This window comes from Dipodomys spectabilis, unplaced genomic scaffold, assembly GCF_019054845.1.
Source record: "Dipodomys spectabilis isolate Male_0828 unplaced genomic scaffold, ASM1905484v1 ptg000004l, whole genome shotgun sequence".
Taxonomy (NCBI): domain Eukaryota; kingdom Metazoa; phylum Chordata; class Mammalia; order Rodentia; family Heteromyidae; genus Dipodomys; species Dipodomys spectabilis.
This window is the reverse complement of record NW_024870681.1, coordinates 16,222,342-16,244,185: the sequence shown is the minus strand read 5'-3', so window position 1 is coordinate 16,244,185 and position 21,844 is coordinate 16,222,342.

Genomic DNA, 21,844 nt, shown 5'->3' with positions numbered 1-21,844 from the left:
CCCATTCCTAAGTATTTGGCTTTGAGCTCAGAGCAAGTCTTTTACCCTTGAATGATGGAGACCGGGTGCCTGATCCCCAGCAACAGGGGTGAAAAGAAATGGGATCTGTCTGAAAGTTCTGACTTAAATCTCTACCTCTTCTCCTGGAGATCAGAGTGTCTGTTCTAAAAAAAAAAAAAAAAAGGACATGGAAACCTCTTCCTTTCATATTTTTTTATCAAGTGAGCTGTATGGGCTGGCCACCATGCTCCATAGTAATGGTATAAAGGTCATATAAACATGCTCACTTGGGGCTGAAGATGTAGCACAGTGGCAAGGGTGTTTGCCTGGCATGCACAAAGCCCTGGGTTTGATCCCCTAGCACTTCAAAACAAACAACAAGCAAGGATGTGTTGTCCTCTAGATCCAAAAACTGCTACCCTCTGCCCTGCCCCAGCAACATATGCACTAAACTGTCATACACATCCATTTACTCTCATGAGGAAAAGCAAAATGCAGCCAGCACTTATCAGACTTAGGAAAAGTTTACAAAGCACAAGTCTCACACAATTCAGGTTTTGCTTTCTTAGTCCTCCCCCTTTGCTTTTTGGGGAAGTCGATTCATTCACTAAAATGCAGTGATCAGTGTTTGGGCCCCAGGTGAATACTGCTCTCCCAATATCCTTTCAATGCTGCTGACAAAATTTCTCTGGGTTTAATCCTTTTTAAAGGAAGGAGGGTACCCAGCTCCCTTTAAAACTGGGAGATAAATGCTGGGGTTCTTTCCAGGTCTATTACTCTGCGATATTAGTGCACTGTGTGTTTCCAGGATTGCCTATGACTTTTGTCCTAATAGGGAAACAGAGCCCTCTCTGGGTTGCAGAATTTGAGCTACAGTCTTTTGAGCTACAAGACTGAGAAATGACAATTTTCCCCATGCGCTCTCTTGTTGTCTGTGATTCACACTTTCCTCATCTCCGGGAAGACTTGTCTCCTAGAGACAGTTAGCCTAATCTTCACCAGAGGAAGTTTGGAGCTTGCCTAGGCTTTGGGTTCATGGTCTGTGATATGCTTATTCCCTTTGGGGTGAGAGCCATGGAATTGCCAAAAAAAAAAATTTTTTTTTAAATTCTCCCTCCATAGAAAGCAAGAGATGCCAAGGATAACAGCCCCCTAGCCTCTTGCTTCTGGGGGCGTCAGGTTCATTATTTTCTACTGTTTTCAGATTCAAATTATCATGTAAATTAGAGATAGGAAATCACCATTAGGTCATTTTTCCTATCCTCACAGGGGCTGAAGTGGAATCAATGTATGTTCTCTAGTTCTTTGTTCTGCCTTGTGTTAAATAATGTAAGGAATGGGGCTTCTATTTGTGTGAGAGCATTACATATTCTAATAGATTTTCAGAGTGGGGAAAAAAAAGAAAGACCTTTCATCTTTGGCCCAAAGTTTCCTTTCTTTAAGTGCATTTCATGACTTCATTCCTTGGATCTCCTTTTATTGTAGCCTCTCCCTTTTGGGAGTTTAGACTCTAAAGATCTATTGCCTAGAATTGGTTCTCAGAGTATGAGTCTTGTGAACCCAGTCTTTCTGAAATGGGATCTAAGTTTAACCTGACTAAATCTTTTCCTTATGGTTCAAAGAAAATATTATTGAAGGAGAGGAAAAGGAATAGGGGCTCAATTCCCTGGAGTGTTGTGGGTCAGGTAATCAGGACTCAATTCCCTGGAGTATTATAGATCAGATATTCCATTCACATTTTTTCTCTAGATCTTCTGTGATTCAAACAGTACAAACGGTTCCCTTCTGTTCCACTTAGCCCTATACACCACCTAGGTAAACTTCTATTCCTTTCCGTGTTTACCAACCATATTCTTCTGTTCCAACCCTATTATATGGGAATTTGATCACAAGATACAGAGAAGTCACCTTTTGAGAGTTCCAATAAGGAATCTTTATTAGAAAGCCAGCAACCGTGGCAGACACATATCCCCAAACACTTTGCAGCCTTAAACATACTCAATACTGTTAGGAAACTGAGCGATGAGGATAGTAGAGTAAAATAAAAGGGGGAGGGAGCAGAGAAGCAATCTCGAACAACCAGATCAACTTCAGTGGAGAGCTGGAATGGGATATCATGGTGACCTGAGGAGAGTCAGGAGATAGGAGGCATGCAATCTCGAACAACCAGATCAACTTCAGTGGAGAGCTGGAATGGGATATCATGGTGACCTGAGGAGAGTCAGGAGATAGGAGGCATGCAATCTCGAACAACCAGATCAACTTCAGTGGAGAGCTGGAATGGGATATCATGGTGACCTGAGGAGAGTCAGGAGATAGGAGGCATGCAATCTCGAACAACCAGATCAACTTCAGTGGAGAGCTGGAATGGGATATCATGGTGACCTGAGGAGAGTCAGGAGATAGGAGGCATGAGCCAAAATGGCAGCTGAGCTGGTCAGCGCCTAAATTGGGTCATGGTCAGGGGACAGGGTCATAGGGAGCTGCAGAGTCTCTGGAGTTCCCAGCACAGGTCTGGCTGGTCCAGTAACCTATTTTCCAACTCCCCACCCCTGCTTCTAGGAATTCAGGCACACCCATCACTCGGGGGTGGGACTTCACCTTCATTCACCACATTGTCAAGGTGGTACCAGTTCCCCCTAGTATCCTTATTTCAACCCCACCTGTCTATAGCTAGAGAGGTCAGTAGAGAGACTTGAAGGCTCTTGGAGGCTTTGGTTCCTAATGCTGTAACAGGGACTGTTGCCATCGAGTGTTTGTAGTGCTCAAAGAGTGAATTACCATCCTAGTTTTGGCGATCTCATGTGTGTTTTTATTTGCAATTCTGGAACTGGCTGGCCGGCAAAACCAACAATTATTCTAGATATTCTACTCTACCACACCACAGATTGTGTCTGTCACCAGAGAAGGGAAGTGATGGAGAGAAAGCAGAAGGGAGGTGACCCAGAGCACCTGAGTGACAGCCTGGTACTCCTCTCATGTGAACTTACGCTTAGGGTCTGTGGTTGACTGACGCTGAGCTTCTGTGATGGGCTGAGACTCAAGTGTAGGGTGTCATGTGTTTTACACAGAAAGTTAGCTTGTGTCGTACAAGACGGAGAAATCTTCCAACCAAACTTAATGACGCATATAGCACTAAATTTAACATCACCAAAGTGATGAGTTTCTTATGGCAGAGTCCTGAGGCCATGCTTCATCCCAAGGTAAGAGTGGGAGCAAGTGCAGGTCTGTGTGTCTGCCCTCTGTGTCTGATCTTTCTGTTCCTCTTTTTAGAAAGTCACTAGAGGTTCAATCCTAGAAGTTCTGATATAATCTCACCCTAAAGGCTCCCTCTCTAAACAAGTAAAGTGTCTATCTTTTTAATACCCCCCCCCAAAGGGATTAAAGTCAACACTTGATGCTGGAGAAAAAAAAAATCAAACCATATCCAGAAGCTGAAGGAAAAACAAAATCAAACCTTATCCAAACTATGGCAAGGGAAGGCCAGTTGGATCCATGTAAAAAGTCTTCTAGGTCACAATGACTTTGGACTTCAATGCTGAGGATATATCACAGAGCTGCTTCATCCATCACATTCTTTACATCTGGTTAAAACATTGCCCCAAAGCTTAAAAGAATCACAACTATCTTAGAAGTATCTGAGATGACTCAGGGTCTCTGGTGAAATCTCGCAGTGTACTCATCCAAGGGTTCAACTGGGGTGGCTTACTTCTGTGAGTAACAGGTTGAGTGGTACTGTCTATGGCTACAGGTCATGTTCCCTGTCCAACCTCGAAGGCCACTAGTATGTTTTCATGTTGTGGTGGTTGCCCAAAGCTATAATTCAAGAGGACAGAGTACCTTTGTGCAACCAGATCTCTCTTCCATGCACTATGATTTATGCAGTATTCTATTAATTACATGGTTCTATTAATTGCGGTATTCTATTAATTACACAGTTAATCACATGGCTCTACAAACAGGAAGGAAAATCAGGAGATAGGGCTCACTGAGGACCATCTTTGAAGCTGCCAGCCCACAGGTCTACTTGTTTTTCTGTGCTTAAAGGTATTTATTTGAACCGGATGATTTCTGAGATCTCTTTTTATCCCTAGTATTATTTTTATGGTGATAATTTACATGGACAGTTGCATTCTACTAGGAAGTTTGTTTAATTATGTTCTTTCTGTGCCTTGAGCTAAGGGCATGAGCACACAGGTAAGAGAAGTAGGATGTTAGATTACAAAAGATGCTATTAGGCTTATATTCAAATGACACAGTTTTAACTGTAGATGGGAGAAGCGGGGAGAGACGGGGAGCCATTCTAGTCCTTTAAGATGGACTGTGCAAGACCCAGCTCGCTCAAAACTCTGATATACCACTACTGTCTTCCCTGCTGCTCCTGGGACTCCTCCAAGCCACAGCACATACCTGTGTTATCAGTAGGAAAATGGGATGAGCTGTAGCCTGACAATGTGGCATTGTCCCATGGGATTTATGATTGAGTTCTAACAAATGGCCTTTTTTTTCCCTCTCTTTCTCTCTCATTTGTTTTTCCTCAGGCTGGTGGATATGTCCCAACACAGGCTCACAGAAGGGAGAGGTACGTGGGAACTCCTGTGTTCACATGGCTTTTCTCTCCTGTCTCCAGGATTTCTGGGTTCTTCTTTCCACTCTTGATTGGCAACATCTCGGTAAGGTCCTGCCAATGGAATGTTATTTTAGGGAAGCCCCGGTGGCTGTGGAAGTCCTGAGTGGTTGTGATTGGTGGCAAAGAATGTTTTATAGTTGAAATTGCCCTAGCGCAACAACTTTTGCAACTCAGCAGGGGATGGAATAATGTCATAAAAAACTCAAAGAAAAGAGAAAAGGATATTGTATGTCAGCCAGGATTAAGGGGGGGAAAAAGAGTTTTCAAAGTCACAAAAACATTCTTGAGGAAATACATCATTGAGTAACATACGATTTTCCAGAAAACCTAGACTCAAACCCCAAGGTCTCACTCTCTAAGTTCAGTAAATGCACAAAGGGTGTTTTCTTTTCTATTAAATAGTAATTAGGGTCTTCATTTGCATCACAGGTTGTAAGAGTCAGAGGAGAAGGTTTTCATTGTAAAAAGTTACTTCAGGACCTATTAACCGACAGGAGGTCGAAACTGGGTAGTTAGAAACACAGTGGCTCTTCTCAGCTGGCTCCAGATTCAAATCTAGATTATCAGGGCTGTAATGCTAGGGTCTGGGAGGCTAAGACAGATCTTGAGATGCTAACACTCTCACCTCAAATTTAAAAAAATAAAGGAAATGTAATCTAGGTTCTTCAATGTTCCTATGACTTAGTCTCACGCTGCTCAGAAACTATTGGCACATAAATGACTTGGGATCTGTGTTAAGATCAAGTTTTTGGGGGCTGAGAAGGTGGCTCAGTGGTTAAAGCGCTTGCCTTGCATGCCTGAGGCCCTGGGTTCGATTCCTCAGCACCACATAAGCAAAAAGAAAAAAGCCGGAAGTGGCACTGTGGCTCAAGTGGTAGAGCGCTAGCCTTGAGCTGAAGAGCTGAGGGACAGCGCCCAGGCCCAGAGTTCAGGCCCCACGACCGGACCCAAAAAAAAAAAAAAAAAAAGATCAAGTTTTTTTTCTTTGTGCCATTTCTAGGGCTTGAACTCAGGGCCTGGGGACTGTCTCTGAGCATTTTTGTTCAAGGCAAGTACTCTACCACTTGAGCTACAGCTCTATTTCTGGCTTTTTTGGTGGTTAATTAGAGAGGCAAGTCTCATAGACTGTCCTACCTAGGCTAGCATCAAACTACAATCCTCAGATCTCAGCCTCCTGAGAAGCTGGGATTGCACAAATGAGCTACTGATGCCTGGCAGGCTAAGGTATTGGGGGTAAAGTAGGCATCAGTAGTTTTGGCTAAGACTTGTTTGTTAGCCTGCAAAACAAGAAAGTACAGATGGTTCTCTATGTCTGTGGCTTTGCAACCAACTGCAAATTTGAAACGTTCAGGGGAGAAAAAATAACATCTGTAGCAAAACAGACAGGCTTTTGTCTTGCTATTATTCCTTAAACAATTGGTAAAATAATGGTTTACATGGCATTTACCTTGGATTAGGAACTACAATAAACCAGCTTTATGCACACATTTTATCACAGGTGGTTTGGACCAAGTGCACTCAAAAATAAATAAAATTTAAAAGAAAAGAGAGTTCTACAACAAAAATTAAATTTCTGTAGGTGCACTATGCATATGTGTTGTTGGGAGAAGATCGCAGCCCCTTACATTATTATCAGTTGTGTAGAAATCAACTGAGTCTTTCCTAGCCCTTCATTTTGTGAAAATCTGCTCCCTAAAGCAAATGGTGCTCCAAAAACAAGAAAAAAAAATTATAGCAATTTCTCACAAGCCAAATAGGACGCATAAGGCACTTCATTTAAATGATAAAGGAACAATGTGAGACTTGTTGAAAAGCAGCATGTCTTTAGGGGAAGTTGGGTGGCATGATGGGAAAAACCAACATCAAGTATCTACAGTATTTGAGATAACGAGCATGAAAAAAAGCCCTAAGTTCCTTGGTGAGCAGGTTTAGTGTGTTCAGTAGTAATTTCTGTCATATGAGTGGGACCTCCCTATTCCCTGAGGTTTCAGATCCATAGTACATATGTATGATATAGGGAAACGTCAGTAGTTTTCTACTACTGGACTGTATGCATCCTGAGCATTTGCAATTTTGCTTCGACCATACTCTCCTTGGGACCCTATCTCCATGGATGCCAATATATCATCATAATAATCTAGAGTGGATTCAGAGTATCGGGGAGATGTGCCTAGGTTCTTTGCCATTTTATAAAGGGACTTGAAGATACAACTTTGAGTGTCTCTGGAGGTCTAAGAATCAGTCCACTGTGGGCAGAAGGGGATGAAGTTCTCAAGTCTGCCCCCACAGAGGCCTATGTGGAAATAGGTGTTCAGAAGCTATTGGAACACAAGAGTAGAATTTACCTTTGGGTTGCTACACCCTAATAGGTATTTATTTTCTTGTCATAGGTTTAAGATAATGAATCCAGAGCTCAGAGGTAGTTAATTTCTTCTTGCAGATCCATCTTTATTATGAAAATTGCGTTTCTTCCTGGGATTGAAACTTCATAAGGCCCTTGATAACAGTCTGTTTTACAAAAAAAAGACTGCCAAGGCATTGTTATGGATCTGGTTGTGCTTTTGAGTTCACGGGACACTCACACATATATTATCTTACTTAATTGTCTTATAAGCCCCATGAAATAGTTCTATTTTTAGGACTCTGAGGGTTACCTATCTTGACTGAACTGACCACTAGGACATGAGTTAGCTGGGACTAGAACCCAAGCTTTTTCATTCATGTCAAGAAGCAGCTCTGACCTCTGCAGATGGCTCTTGTACTGTGAAGCATTAAAGCTCTTCATGGGATGCTGACCTACCTAAATATATTCTTCCATTACGACTGGATTCCATCCATTTACTATCACTCTGGATCTGATGAGCTCAAGTATGGGCCACGCAAGTGGCCACACATACATCCTCCCTTCCCTAAAGAGAGGAGAGGACTTGTAACACACAATTATGAAAATGGCACCCACCTCACCAAGTCCAGGGACTTAATCTCACTTCACTTCCCAAGGAAGGAACACCAAGGTAAGAATCAGTGTTGGATGAAGCAAAGACGAATGAGCCTAGGGAAGGAAAGAGAAGAAAGCTTTGCTGTTGCTCCACAGTTTCAAAGTAGATACATAACCATTTGAGCCAGCTGAGCCCCTGTACTCCTTGAGACTTGTTCCTTGTTAAAAATAAGAAAATCACCAGGTATCAGTGGCTTATACCTATAATTCTAGCCACTCATGCCAAGACAGGCAAGTCCATGAGATTCTAATCTCCCATTAACCACCAAAAGGCCATATGTGGAGCCGTGGCTCCAGAGGTAGAGCACGAGCCTTGAGCAGACAAAGTTAAGGGACAGCAACACCCAGGACTTTGAGTTCAAGCCCAGTAAGGATACACAAAGAAAGTGTTTTAATCATATACAGAAGTTGGCCATCTGTCTTTACTAGGGCTCTGAAAGGAACTTTTAAAATTATTCCTAAAAGAGAATGTGATCCTTGCCTCTTCCAGGACTGAGGCTAGTCAAGGAATTTGTGTCTAGAAACAACATTGAAAAAAGAAATCATGAAAGTGGCCTACTGGAAGAATTTGAGTTACAATTTGAAAAAAAGCACCTGCACATTGCATGTAAATATCTTGTCGGATCCCACCAAAGGCTGGCCAGGCCAAGTTTTAGATGCTCTCAAAGGATTTAAGGATTTGCCATTCTGGAATGTTCCCTCTTCCTGTTTCTAGCCGGATAAATGAGTGAAATGGCTCTGGGCAACCCATCTTCCATTTGGCAAGTGAACCAAGTAATGGATAGAAAATAGTGTTTGGGATGTAATTGATGCTTTTTAAGAATTAATAGAGACTAAGAGAGTTCTTATTTATTTTGAAAAAGGGAATTAAGTAGAAATACCGGTGTTGTTTAAGAGGCCACTGGAACACAGTGGAATTCACCTTCTGGTTGCTGACACCCTAATGTATGTTTACTTTCCTGTCATAGGCTTAAGATAATGAGCCCAGAGCTAAAGAGGCAGTTAATTTCTTCTTGAAGATGATCATCCTTACTATGAAAATAGCATTTCCTCTTTCTAAGCATGGAAAGATCGTGAGAATTTGAACATCCTCTTTTGTTCTGGCTAGTTCACCAGAGTACTGCGATGGTCAATGGTTAGCAACTTGGCTTATCTCAGAAATGGATGCGCCATCCTTACATGTGGGGAGAGTGAATCCCTCCTCCTTCCTTGATAGCAAGACCTTCTGAGAAGGGAGAGAGCAACTCTTGGCCCCTTTGATGTACAGCTCAATGTTATTATTGAAACATTGAATGGGTTGAGTTTGCCCCATTGAGGTCTATTGTCAGGAAATGATGGTGTTTGGCCTCAGAGGAGAAATGAAATATTAGGGTGCTCTTAGTTCATGATATCTACCTTAATAATAGAGGCCTAGATAATCACAATATAGCTTCCTATGGGCTCATAGTGAATCAACTTCCTCTGTCAACTGCCTGGAATAATATTTGGGGGGAAATTTATCCATTTTTTGTGCTAGCATTCATTTGTGCCTATATTATAAAGGAGCTGTATAGTTGGGATCCTGAACTACAGGTTCATCTATGATGAGTGTAGCTCCTCCTTAAAGCAAGGGACATATATCCTGTGATTTAAGTGCCCTTAAATGTCATGTGGAAAATAATGACCACCGTAATGCCATCAGATGGTAGCATATGATCTTTGGGACACCAAATGGACCAAGACAGGTAGCCAAGCAGTAACTGAAGACTCTTTAGTAGACCTGCCAGGCAGCAGATTTCTTACTTGTGAGGCAATTGTGAGAAATACAAATTCATGTGCAGAAAGAAAATTTCCCCATGGATTTTAGACTTATTTTAGGAAGGAAGTAAGGAAGAAAAAACATGCTTCTTTCCACTTGTGGTATCAGTGCTGGGAGTCATGATGTGACTACACAAGAAATACGATTTTTCCTCGCACCCAAAGTTAACGAAGTGGAGCACATCAATTACCCTTGACTACAGAGTGGCCTGATTTCCCAAAGGTGTGTTTAATCAGAGAGAGAGAGAGAGAGAGAGAGAGAGAGAGAGAGAGAGAGAGAGAGAATCACATACTGTGAACCATCCTCACAGAGAAAGAGAGAGAGAGAGATCACATACTGTGAACCATCCTCCACCATCTTTATCCTTGCAAGGTTTCTCAACAGCTGTGGTTTGCAAATATTTACCAACACACAAATGTTGATTGTGTTCAAGGCATATCAAGGATTGGGACATGTCAGTGAATTAAAACATCATAATTTCTGCCCCTGTACAGGTTACACTGTAAATGGGAAAACAGTAAATAATAAGCACCATAAAGAAGTAAATTATATGTAGTAATACTCATTATTTATTATTATCTAAGATCCATGTGAGTAGCTGAAGTCACAGATGGTACTGAACCATAAATACGTTGTACATTTCCTATACATACATGCTTATAGTCAAGGTTAATTTGTAATGTGGGCGTGGTAAGAGGTTGACAACAATAATGAATAATAAAAGAGGGTGCTTTTGTCAATACAATCTAATAAAAGTTATATGAACATGATCTCTCTCTTTCTTTCTCTCTCTCCCTTCTTAGCTCCCTCTATCTCTCTACCTCTCTTCCTCCCCCCAGTCAGAGATGACACAATGGGGGTTTAACTCACAACGGTGAGTTAAAGAGAGCTGAATGCTGTATGCATTGTGACGTAGCATTAGGCAATTGCATAGGGTTACTTGAACATAAATACTGCAAAAGCTTAACAGTCAATCTGATAAATGAGACATGTCTTAAATGATTGATGGACAGGAAGCATATACCAGATGCATGCACTGAACAAAGAGATGATTGACAGACATTCTGAGGAGGACTGAATAGGAAAGTACAAGATTTCATCATGCTACCCACAAATGACATGCAATTTGTGTGTGTGTGTGTGTGTGTGTGTGTGTGTGTGTGTGTGTGTGTGTGTGTGTGTGATGATCCTGGGCTTGAACTCTAGGCCTGGGAGCTGCCCCTGGAGCTTTTGTGCTCAAGGATAACACTCTGCCACTTGAGCCACAGCTCTACTTCTGGCTTTTGGGGTAGTTAATTGGAGATAAGACTTTAAACCATGATTCTCAGCTCTCAGCCCCCTGAGTAGCTAGGATTACCTGGGTGAGCCACCAGTGCCCAGCTTAACATGCAGTTTTAGACATACCAAATGCTTATTTCTGAAAATCCCCAATTCATGTTTTCAGGCCTCTGTTGAGGTCTCGAGTAACATGTGGGGTATTTTACTCTAGTAAGTTGGGAAAGATTCATGTTGCAGAAAAACAGCAGTGCTCAGATATAGGCCATAGCTTCATAGCTTCATCTAGGGATAAGGCTTCACTGAGAAGATGGTATTAAAGCAGTAATGTGTTGGGAGTCATGTGAACAGTACAAAACAAGGGTTTGGGTAGAGTGCACAGGTGAAAGCCCTCAGCTGAAGTGTTAGGCTTATTTAAGAAACCATACCTATGGTAGCCAGTGCTACTGGAACTGACAACAAATGAGAGGAGACTCATGGAGGAGACCAACCATAGGGTAGGGTGGAAGGAGACAGGCCAGGCAGGAACTTGGAAGTCAATGTAAGCCCTGGGCTTTTCTCCAAATGAAGAGGCCACTGGAAGGGGAGACATACTCCACCATACTTTAGTACCATCCTGTGGCACTCTCTGAAGAGCTGAGAGATCGCTAGGGCAGGGAGTGAACAGTTGAAAGCCAAGAACAAGGAAACCAGTTAGGCATGCGAGAGCCACATGAGAGATGATACTGGGCTGGACTGCGTGGACATAGCGGAAATGGAATAGGAATCAGATTGGAGACACGTGAGCCATAAGTTGTCAGGACCTTCCCTATCTTGGACCTCATCCTTAGTGTACTGCAGGTAACTTCTAGCTACCCATGTTTACATGTTTGTCTTATCAAGGTTTTCTTGGGACTCAAAAGGCCTCCTTTCCTATAGTGCCACCATCCAGGGATACACTGAGTGTCATCTATTGTCTTAGAAAACATTAGCACTTAGTAGGCAGCAAACAGAATGAAATACATATCCATAGATGCGTTATGCCAGGCCTGTTGGGACAGCAGGGCAGTCTCTTAAAGGGAGCTACTCGATTCCACTAAGAGATGACATTTTGTGGCACGGACAGCCTTCAAGCCACAGAATAGACCTCAGCATGACTCAATGTAACCTAGAATATCAATAACTTCTGAGAATGTGTTAGAGATGCAGAAATCCAGAGCCCTCCATGATATCCATAATATCAGATCCTCCAAGGTGAGACCCAGGAACCTGAGCAATAACAAGCTTTCTGAAACACTGCTTTAAGCACAAGAAGTATCACCTTGTATGTGGCTCCAGATCTGAGGTAGAAGAATCTATTAGGCCGGGAATCAGAGGGTGTAGATTAGAATGGTCCTTCATACCTATCCTCCTAGTGACAGATTTCTGGAAATTTGTACTGAAAGCTTAGTCTTAGATGGTTTATAGATCCGCGTTTCCTGGGGAAAGATGGCTTCAGGAGAGTCCTACCATAATCATTCATATATATATATAGATATATATATGCATACGTATATGTATACATACACACATATGCATATACATACATACATATGGTACATTACATACATATATGTATCTATATTTTGTTTTTAGGTTCCACTTTTGTTTGGCTATACATATATGCTATATTGTGATGTTTTGATACAAGTGAAAATTGTGCAACGGTCAAATCAGGTAATTAGCATATCCATTATTTTAAGCCTTTATCATGTCTTTGTGGTGAGAGCATTTAAACTCCTCTCTTGTGGATATCTTGAAACAGGTCAGGAAAATGTGGTATTTTCTTCGGAAAACACAGATACCTACTCTTGGAGCACTGGGAATCTACGTTTTCCAGAAGCCACGTCTCACCAGGAACAGAGTGAGCTGATAGAAATCACCACAGCATAGCCTCACCTCCCACCCCCAAATCGGATATTATAGTTTATATTCTTGTCAGAATTTCTCCATGAAATTGAGCTCTAAGTTGCTCCTCCCCACTAGGCAGCAAAGTTAATAACCAAATCAGAAGACAGAACCATATAGATGTTGAATCAGGAAAAGTTTAATATAGAGGATTATTAACTATAAAAGAGGATTTGAAATCATAGGATATCAAATGGTGTAATCCAAGAGAGCTCAAAAAATATAGCGGTAACAGATATTTTTAATAAAATCAAAAGGGAGTCATTATGAAGCAGAGGATCCAAATGCTTTTAAAAATATGAAATAGGGGCTGGGAAGGTGGCTCAGTGGTAGAGCGCTTGCCTTGCATGCATGAGGCCCTGGGTTCGATTCCTCAGCACCACATAAGCAAAAAGAAAAAAGCCAGAAGTGACGCTGTGGCTCAAGTGGTAGAGTGCTAGCCTTAAACTGAAGAGCTGAGGGACAGCGCCCAGGCCCAGCGTTCAGGCCCCACGACTGGACTCCCCCCAAAAATATATATATATGAAATAAGAATCTCTCACCTATAGTTGGGGACTAGTGGCCCCCTCCTAGCTACTTAGGAAGCTGAGATATGAGGAGTCACAGTTTGAAGTGAGTCTGGGAAGCCAAACCTAAGAGACTCTTATCTCTAACTAACCAACCAAAAAATCCAGAAGTGGGAAGGGGAGATGTGGCTCACATGGTAGAGCACCAGCCTTGAGTGAGAAAAGCCTTGTGAGAGCAAGAGGCCTTACGTTCAAGCTCCAGTACCAGCACACAAAAGGGAAAAAGGAAAGAAAGAATAATAATAATCATCATCTCTTATTTCATCCATGAGTCTCTGGTTGATGAAGACCCCAAATGGACATATTATGGAACTCTTGGAATGGAAGATGGAATCCTTCATTTGTCAAGCGAAGCTCTCCAAGAGAGGTTCACACTTTCTCACAACTAGAGATGACACAGGGTAGTGCCTTCATGGTGACTACACTCCAAAGATATTGGAGAGACTTCCCAGGAATCTGGGTACTGCCAGATATGGATGGTGAAAGAGACTAGACCTAAGGGAAGCTACTAATACTGTACACTAGAGGCTGCCATGGGAGCTGGAAGCTCAGGCAGAGGGAAACCAGGAGAGTTTAATGTGTGCAGATGGTTGCTAGAGAGATACATAAGGGACCTTCTTCTAATATTGGCAAGCAAGCAATGAAAGGTGAATCTGGAGCTGACGTGATTCTCTACATTGGCTTCTGCCTTCTTTGTCTTACCATTATACTCTCTAGTTGTTTAACTCTACATTCTACAATGCATTCTAAATTTCAGTTAAATGTTGATGCAGGGCTTGTTTGGAGGGAGATCCAAAGTATGTTTTGGAGATAGAATCAATAATATTTTTGGACAGATTGTCTGTGGCATATGAGAAAAAAAACCAGAGGAGACCAGGAGGGACTTGATATTTCTCGCTTGAAAAATGTGGGAAAGTTCATCCTTCAAATACTGTTTTCCGTCTTTGAAGGCTTCACTGGATTATCCCTAGGCATATGGTAGTTTTGATATCATTGTAAATAATATAATTTTAGGTTCTTTTCTAATGGTTTGTAGCTGATGAAGCAATAACCAGGCATCTCACTAGTTTAATAATTTAGCAAATTAATAATTACTAACAATAAATAATACATAATTTAATATTTCTAGATTTTTGTTTGGACTTTCTGGTTATACAGTCATAGTATCTACAGGGAACAAAGGCCATTTTTTTATCTCCCATTGCAATCTTTTTGTTTTCTTTCTTCTTTGCTTTTCTGTATTATAATAAGTATGTCCATTGTGGCCTTCTGTGCAAGTGGAATTATTTTACACTTGCTCAAAGAGAGAAGCTCTCACTGCTTTGTTATTAAATATGATAATATTTCACCTTCCATTACTGTGGCCTTAAAGACACACTTTTTTTTATCATGTTTCTTTGTGTTTCTCATTTGCTAAGATTATTTTCATCTGAAATGATCAGTTTATGTTTGTGCTGTGTCTCTCAATATGATAAGTTGATTTCTTGCCTTTGTTAATTCTCTGTCCAATATCATGCTGAATATAACACTCTTATGTATACCTTAACATTTTCCTAAGATAGCTAGGTGCTAGAGGCTCCTGCCTGTAATCCTAGCTGATCATGAGGCTGAGATCTGAGGATCACAGTTCAAAACCATCTTGGACAGAGAAGTCTGTGAGACTCTTATCTCCAATTAACTACCAGAAACCTGGAAGTAGTGCTGTGGCTCAAAGTGGTAGAATGCTAGCCTTGAGTGCAAAAGCTCAGGGACAGCACCCAAGTCCTGAGTTTGAGCCCCACAACTGACAAAATAATAATCCTAAAAGATAGCCTAGGAAAGATACAGTCCTCCATACTTGGATCTTCCCAGAATCATGTAGAGTTCCTGTCCTTAGTCTCCTCTTCTTGTCTCTTTCCTACTCTCTCCTTGTCCCTTGGAGATCCACGTGCTGTGGCCAGAGGGATGCCTGTGCCTTGCATGATGAAACTTTCCTTATCTCCATGTTTATAGTGTTGACTTTAGGTTCTGAGTCCTTCAGACCCAAACCTCAAATGTCCAAGACTTTTTTTGTTCCACTAAATATTTTTCTTGTGAAAAAAAAAGGTTAGTTTGAAAAAAAATTGTACTGTTTTATTTTTTCATGAACCAATTGTAAAAGTGAAAAATGAAGCGTTTTGCTTTTCAATTTCAGAATGGTATTTTTTTCTGGCAGCCTGCATAGGCAGTGCACCCAATATTAAGTGCTAGAAAGTAAAAATGCAATCATTGAGGGTAAACCATACTTGATGTTTCAATTCCATTGTTATTTTTATCTGATTTTAAAAGATATATATGTTTATATACCCATATGCATACACACACACACACACACACACACACACACACACAAAGGTCCTTGTAAGAATGTACAGTTTAAAAATAAATGATGACAGCTTGGTCTAGAGAGACGACAGTGGACAGAAGACAAATGGCTGTGGTCAATGGGTATTCAGGACATTGAATCAATTTTACTTGCTCTTGACAAGTCGACTGTGAGTGCTGAGGCTGAAGAAGGAATCGATAATACTGTTTCAAATCCTGAATGCATTGGGGTTGCATTTTCTCAGACAGAGCTGGAAGTTCATCAGGAGCTCCATTTTGGATATACTGAGACTGAAATGCTGAGAAAGATATGGAAGTATCTGATTATCAGCTGTACAGAGAGCTAAGGCCCGTCTCTGAGAAGGCTGGGTGGGAGGGAGGGTCTGACGGCAGTACTGACTGAAGCTGTGAGAACTCATGGAGTGGTCACAGATAAAACAGAAATGAGGAGGAGAGATGGAGGGCTGGACCCTTTGCAGTTCTAGGTTTAAAGCCTGGCTTCAGTGAAAGAAATAAGTAAAATTAAATTAGATTGTCATAGTGCATAATAGTATTTTATAATCTTTGTAAAATAATATGCTTCTACTTGTAGCTGCTTTTCAACTGGTTCATACGCAACAGACTATTCTTCAACTTCCATGCTCTAACAGTAGTTTGACTATCAGTCATTTATGTTTTTGGAAGCCTGGGAAACCACCAGTAGTTTTGTCTTGCTGGTGAGACACAAAGTCCCTCTTCTCTTCTTCCTTGTGTTTTGTAGCATTTCTATAAAGAGGGAGTCTTGACGTGCTTGTTTCTAGTACATTAGAACCAGGCATCGTGTGTACTTCAAATACAAGGATTTGGAGTTAGACTTGAGATTCCAGAAACCAGTGGATCATCAGAATCAGCAGAGGTACTCTGGCTGCCCAGGCTCCAACATGGATGTAAAATCTGGATCTCTTGATGAGCCTCAGTCATCTGTGTTACCACAAGTGCTACATTGTTGGATGAGGCGGGGAATGTCTAGAACACATACAGTCAGGTGCTGCACTACACGTTCTTGAACTCCATGTCTGACCACACAGGCAGTGGTGGTCCTCTGAGGTCACTAGGGGCCTGGAAGTTCATAACATCTAATGACATTGTAAATGTGGTAGCAGATGCCTTTCTCACATGTTTGTGATGGTGTTGGTGGGAGCAAGTCTACTGTCCTACCTGTCATATACAAGTACAGTGAGTGTGGTACATGACACTTGATAATGGTAATAAGTGATTGTGTGCTTGTGTAACAACAATCCCTCTACTACACTTTGGTTATTGTTGTGTATTCATCAGAAATAGAGTCTTTCAGACTTGTCTGCCTGGGCTGGCTTTGAATCACAATTCTCTGACCTCAACCTCGAAAGTAGCTAGAATTATAGATGTGAAGTATGTTGTCTTCTTTACCTAAAAAAATGCAGTATGTTAGTATGCTGTGTTATACCAGCAATCTTAGATACCTTGTATCTACTCCATCCCCTGACAATACCAGGATGTCCTATCCAGTATCCAGTATCTACCTAGCTTTGTTCCTATTCCTGAAGATGCTCACAAAATGACTCATGAGCATCTCTCAGAATGCAGCCCCATTGCTAGGCAACACATGTCTGCAGACTGTGCATTTCATGAAGATCTCTACTAAATTGGGACATAAAAGAAATGGAATAAGAACAGGTTTTAATTTATGAATCTAGTTAGCTAAAACGTTTAAAAAGTGCTAATAAAACTCAAATAAGAAATGATTACTCTCATTACCAAGGGAACTCTCTCAAATGAGAGAGTTCTGTAAGTGGTGACACTCTCAAGTTTATTTTCAAATCTATTTACTTGCTTACTTTTATTTTTATACTCTACGTGTGTGTGTGTGTGTGTGTGTGTGTGTGTGTGTGTGTGTGTGTGCTTGCACCAGTACCAGGGCTTGAACTCACAGCCTTACACTTTGCTCAAGACTATGCTCTACCACTTGAACCATGCCTCCACATCCAGCTTTTAGTATTTAATTGTTATTTAAAGGTTGATGTACAGAAGAGTTACTGTTTCATAAGTCAGGTGATTTCTTTTTGGACAATGTCACCCCTTCCTTCACTCTCTGCCAGTTTTTACCTTCCATCTCTGCCCACAAAGTGTATAGATTGTTTTCCACATAGTGTCCAGTGAGTACCACTGCTGCATTTGTTCACTTCCAGCTTTTTACTGGTTAATTGGAGATATAAAAAAAATCTCATGTATTTTTTTTTCACCTGTGCCTACTTTAAATACGATCATCACACTTCAGCCTTCTGAATAGGTAGGATTACAGGTATGAGCCACTGGTTACATAACTAATTACCTTTAAGTAGCTGTACATATGGGTTTCAATTTGACAGGCACTATATTTATGAATACAGGGCCTCTTCATCAACGTCACTCTTTCCATCAACATCTATGTCAACCCATTCATCCCTTCAAGTTGCCTGGTATAGTTAATCGATTCTGTGTGTGTGTGTGTGTGTGTGTGTGTGTGTGTGTGTGTGTGTGTGTGTGTGTGTGTGTGTGTGTGTGTGTGTGTGTGTGTGTGTGTAGTGGTCATGGGCCTTGAACTCAGGGCTTAGGCACTGCCCCTGAACTTTTAGGCTCAAGGCTGTTGCACTTCCACTTGAGCCACAGCTCCCCATTTCTGGCTGTTTTTTTTAATATATCATTAATTGTAGATCAGAGTCTCATGGACTTTCCTGCCCAGGCTGGATTTGAACTGTGGTTCTCAGATTTCAGCCTCCTGAGTAGCTAGGATTACAGGTATGCGTCAACAGCACCCAGTCCATTGAATTGTTTCCCTGCAAGGTATTTACCGCATCATGTGTGCATATGCACCAAAGATCACCTTAGGAAATAGGGTTTATTTAGTGGATTTAGACTTTTCTGTTTGCATTGAAACCTAGCATTGCATCAGCTATAAAAATGCATGCTCATAATTTTAAATAGCAAATAAAAACCTCAGGACAGATTGAACAACAGACCATGGGAGAAAATGAACTCCCCCACTCCCATTTTGAGAAAAAAAGGCCCACATCTTTATATTGTAATCGGCCCTCCTGAAAGTTATATAGCTAACCCTGGTGGAAGCTACAGAAAGTCAAGTATGAAAAAAAAAAGTACCCTCTCCCTGGCTCTGCTACTCACTGTCCCTCACACTGGACTCCAACAAGCCTGCCTGGCCTGAACTGATGCTTGCTTCTGTGGAGCCTGGACCCAGCAGAAGATGCTGGGAGTCCAGCATCACTGGCCGCTGGAATCCTGCCTATGGCTGACTATTTCCAGACAGTCCAGGCTGCAGTCAGCATGATAATGAGCAGGTCCCTTCTGAGGATGAACGGAGCATGGAGAGGAAGGGTAATCATTAGCAGCTCTCTTGTGGATACATGAAGGCCCGCAAAAAACTGTCTGCAGACAAGTAATTTGGCTGGGCGTGTTTTGACAATAAACTCAAACCAGACAGAAAGCTGGTGGAGATGGGAGGGAGAATGTGGAGGGAGAAGGCATACACTTGCTGGAAGAAAAGATTAAGCTTTGTTCATGTTTGTTGCTGTAGGCAGCAGCAAGCCACAAAGAGTCCACATCACCATAGACACAGGACGGGAAATTGGGAAGAGCCCTGGACCTGCTGTGGACCACACGATGAGTGTGGTTGAGTCTTCATTAGCAGCCTTATAACATTTCCCTAAACCTGAATTTCTCCATGTGCATGGAATGGAGGGATCTAAAGGGGCAGTTAGGCTTCAGCCACGGTGGGTGGTTACCATGGTTACAGCCCTCGGTTTCAGCATCAATGGGTGATACACTAATGAACCAGTGAGCTCTCTCACAGCCATGCAGGAATGGAGAGTCAGGCCTGAATCAAGAGCCCCTAGACACTTGCTATAATTCTTCAAGACTGTAAGCTTATTGCGTTTTTGAGGTCTTGCTGTCTGGGCGAATTATTTACTTTTAGAAATCCACAGATTAGCCGGTGCAGTAAGAGATGTTGCTCAGGTCTAACAAGGTCAGCCAATAGGGAACTGAGCAGTGTAAACGAATGCTTTCCATTACTGTTGCTGACAGGTGATATCCATGTTGGCCAGCTCGAAGCCCTCATCTTTCAAAGTGCTACTCACAGGGGTCCCCTGCCTCCAGTCTTTGCAAAGGGGCATGCCCAGAGCATCCTTTTAGCTTGTCTCATCCATTTATTTCTGTAAATTTCACTTCCAAAGTGGGATTTTTAACCCTCCTAGACCAGAATCTATCAACTCAACCGGTTAACTAAGCATTTGTTCTTCATTAGAAACTTCCTTTTTTCAAACTAGGCAAGGTAGTGTTTGCCTGCAATCTCAGCATTTGGGAGGCTGAGAGGTAGGAGGATAAGAAAGTCGAGGCCAGCCTGAGCTGCATAGCCAGACTCTTTCTTCCTTCAACATGATAGACAATAGAAAGTATGACGTGATTTTTGTCATAAAGTAATGCTTACCAGTTTTTCATTATTACTTTAGATTAAAATTTTCATTTGACTTTTCATTGTCCCTAACAAAAAAAGAATTGAATAATAAGGAATAAAGGTTTGTCATTGGTTGTACAGGAGAGGACCCAAACCAACATAGTATATATAATTGTTTTGCCACTTCCCCAAAACCAATTTTCATTCTCTTTTTGTTTCTTGTCAGTCATGGGGCTTGAACTCAGGGCCTGGACACTGTCCCTAAGTTTGTGCACTCAAGGCTAGTGCTCTACTACTTGAGCCATAATTCCATTACCAGGGATTTTGGGGTGCTTAATTGGAAATAAGAGTAACACAGACTTTCCTACATGGGCTGGCTTTGAACTGCAATCCTCAGGCTTTGAACTGCAATCCTCAGATCTCAGCCTCCTGATTAGCTAGAATTACAGGTCTGAGCCACCAGCACCTGATTTTAAATACTACTCTAAACAGATACTAGTTTGGTATCAAATTCTGTGTTTGTTATCTATTACTCATGCTAAAGGACCCAAACTTAGAAATTGATTTGTGTGTGTGTCTGTGTGTGTGCGTGCATGTGTGCATGCCTTGCACCAGTACTGGAACTTGAGTTCAGGGGCTGGGTGTTGCACCTTAGCTTTTTTGTTCAATGCTATCACTCTGCCACTGGAGTCACACCTCCATTTCTAGCATTTTGGTGTTAATGGAAGATAAGAGTTCCATGGATTTTGCTGTCCTGCCTGGCTTCAAAACTCAGTCCTCAGATCTCATTCTCCTGAGTAGCTAGGATTCTAGGTGTGAGCCCCAGCACATGCCTTCAAACTTAGCAAGTTAAAACTTCAAACATAATTAGTTGTTCAGAATAACAGAACTAGGGCCAGCTTAGCTTGAAGTCCTGATTCAGGCTCTTTGAACTCAAGGCCTTGAGCTTAAACAGCTTGCTTGCTGATTAAGCTTGCTGACTAAGCAGCATTCCACCACTTGAGCCACATCTGCAGCCTGATATTTTTTACTGGTTGTTTTGGTGACAGAGTCCCACAGACTCTTCTGGCCAGGTTGCCTTCTAACTGAGTTTCTCCAGATCTTAGCCTGTAGAATAGCTAAGATTACAAGCATGAACCACCAGTGCCCAGCTTCTTTCTTGAGGTTGAAGTCAAAGGTAACTGCCTTGGAGACTATTCCCTAGTATTGCTATTCTCTATTTTAAGTAATGTAAGAAAGGAACAAAACAAAACAAAACCAAAACCTCAAACCTAGTGTGGGAGTCTCATGTTTTTAATCCTAACCACTCAGGAGGTGGAGATGAGAAGGATCTCAGCGGGATGTTAACTCAGGGGTTATGAAGACCACTCTCAACCAATAGCTAGACATTTTGGTGCATGCCTGGCACCCCAGCTACAACAGGAAGTATAAACAGGAGGCTCTTGGTCCACACCATAGAGATGGATACCAATGGAAAAGCCATTTTCTGTGTATTCCTCTTCCTTCTTTGCCTCCCTCTCTTATACCTAGGAACATAGAGACCAAAAACCAAAAAACAAAAACAAAAACAAAACAAGACAAACAAAACAACAACAACAAAAAAAAACTCATGGTTCTCTTCTCCAAACACCTGCAGTGTCTTCAGGGAAAAGCTGCCAACTAAAGCACTAAAGGACCCTACTTCCCAGCTGCTCAAAACAAGGAGATCAGGATGCAGCTAGCAATGCAGGACCTCCAGCCAGCCTGGCCCATGCCTCCTGCATTCATGCCTGCATCCTAACCAGACCCCTGGTGTTTAAAAGCTGCTACAGCTGAAAAGCACTGACTGCCTACTTGAGCC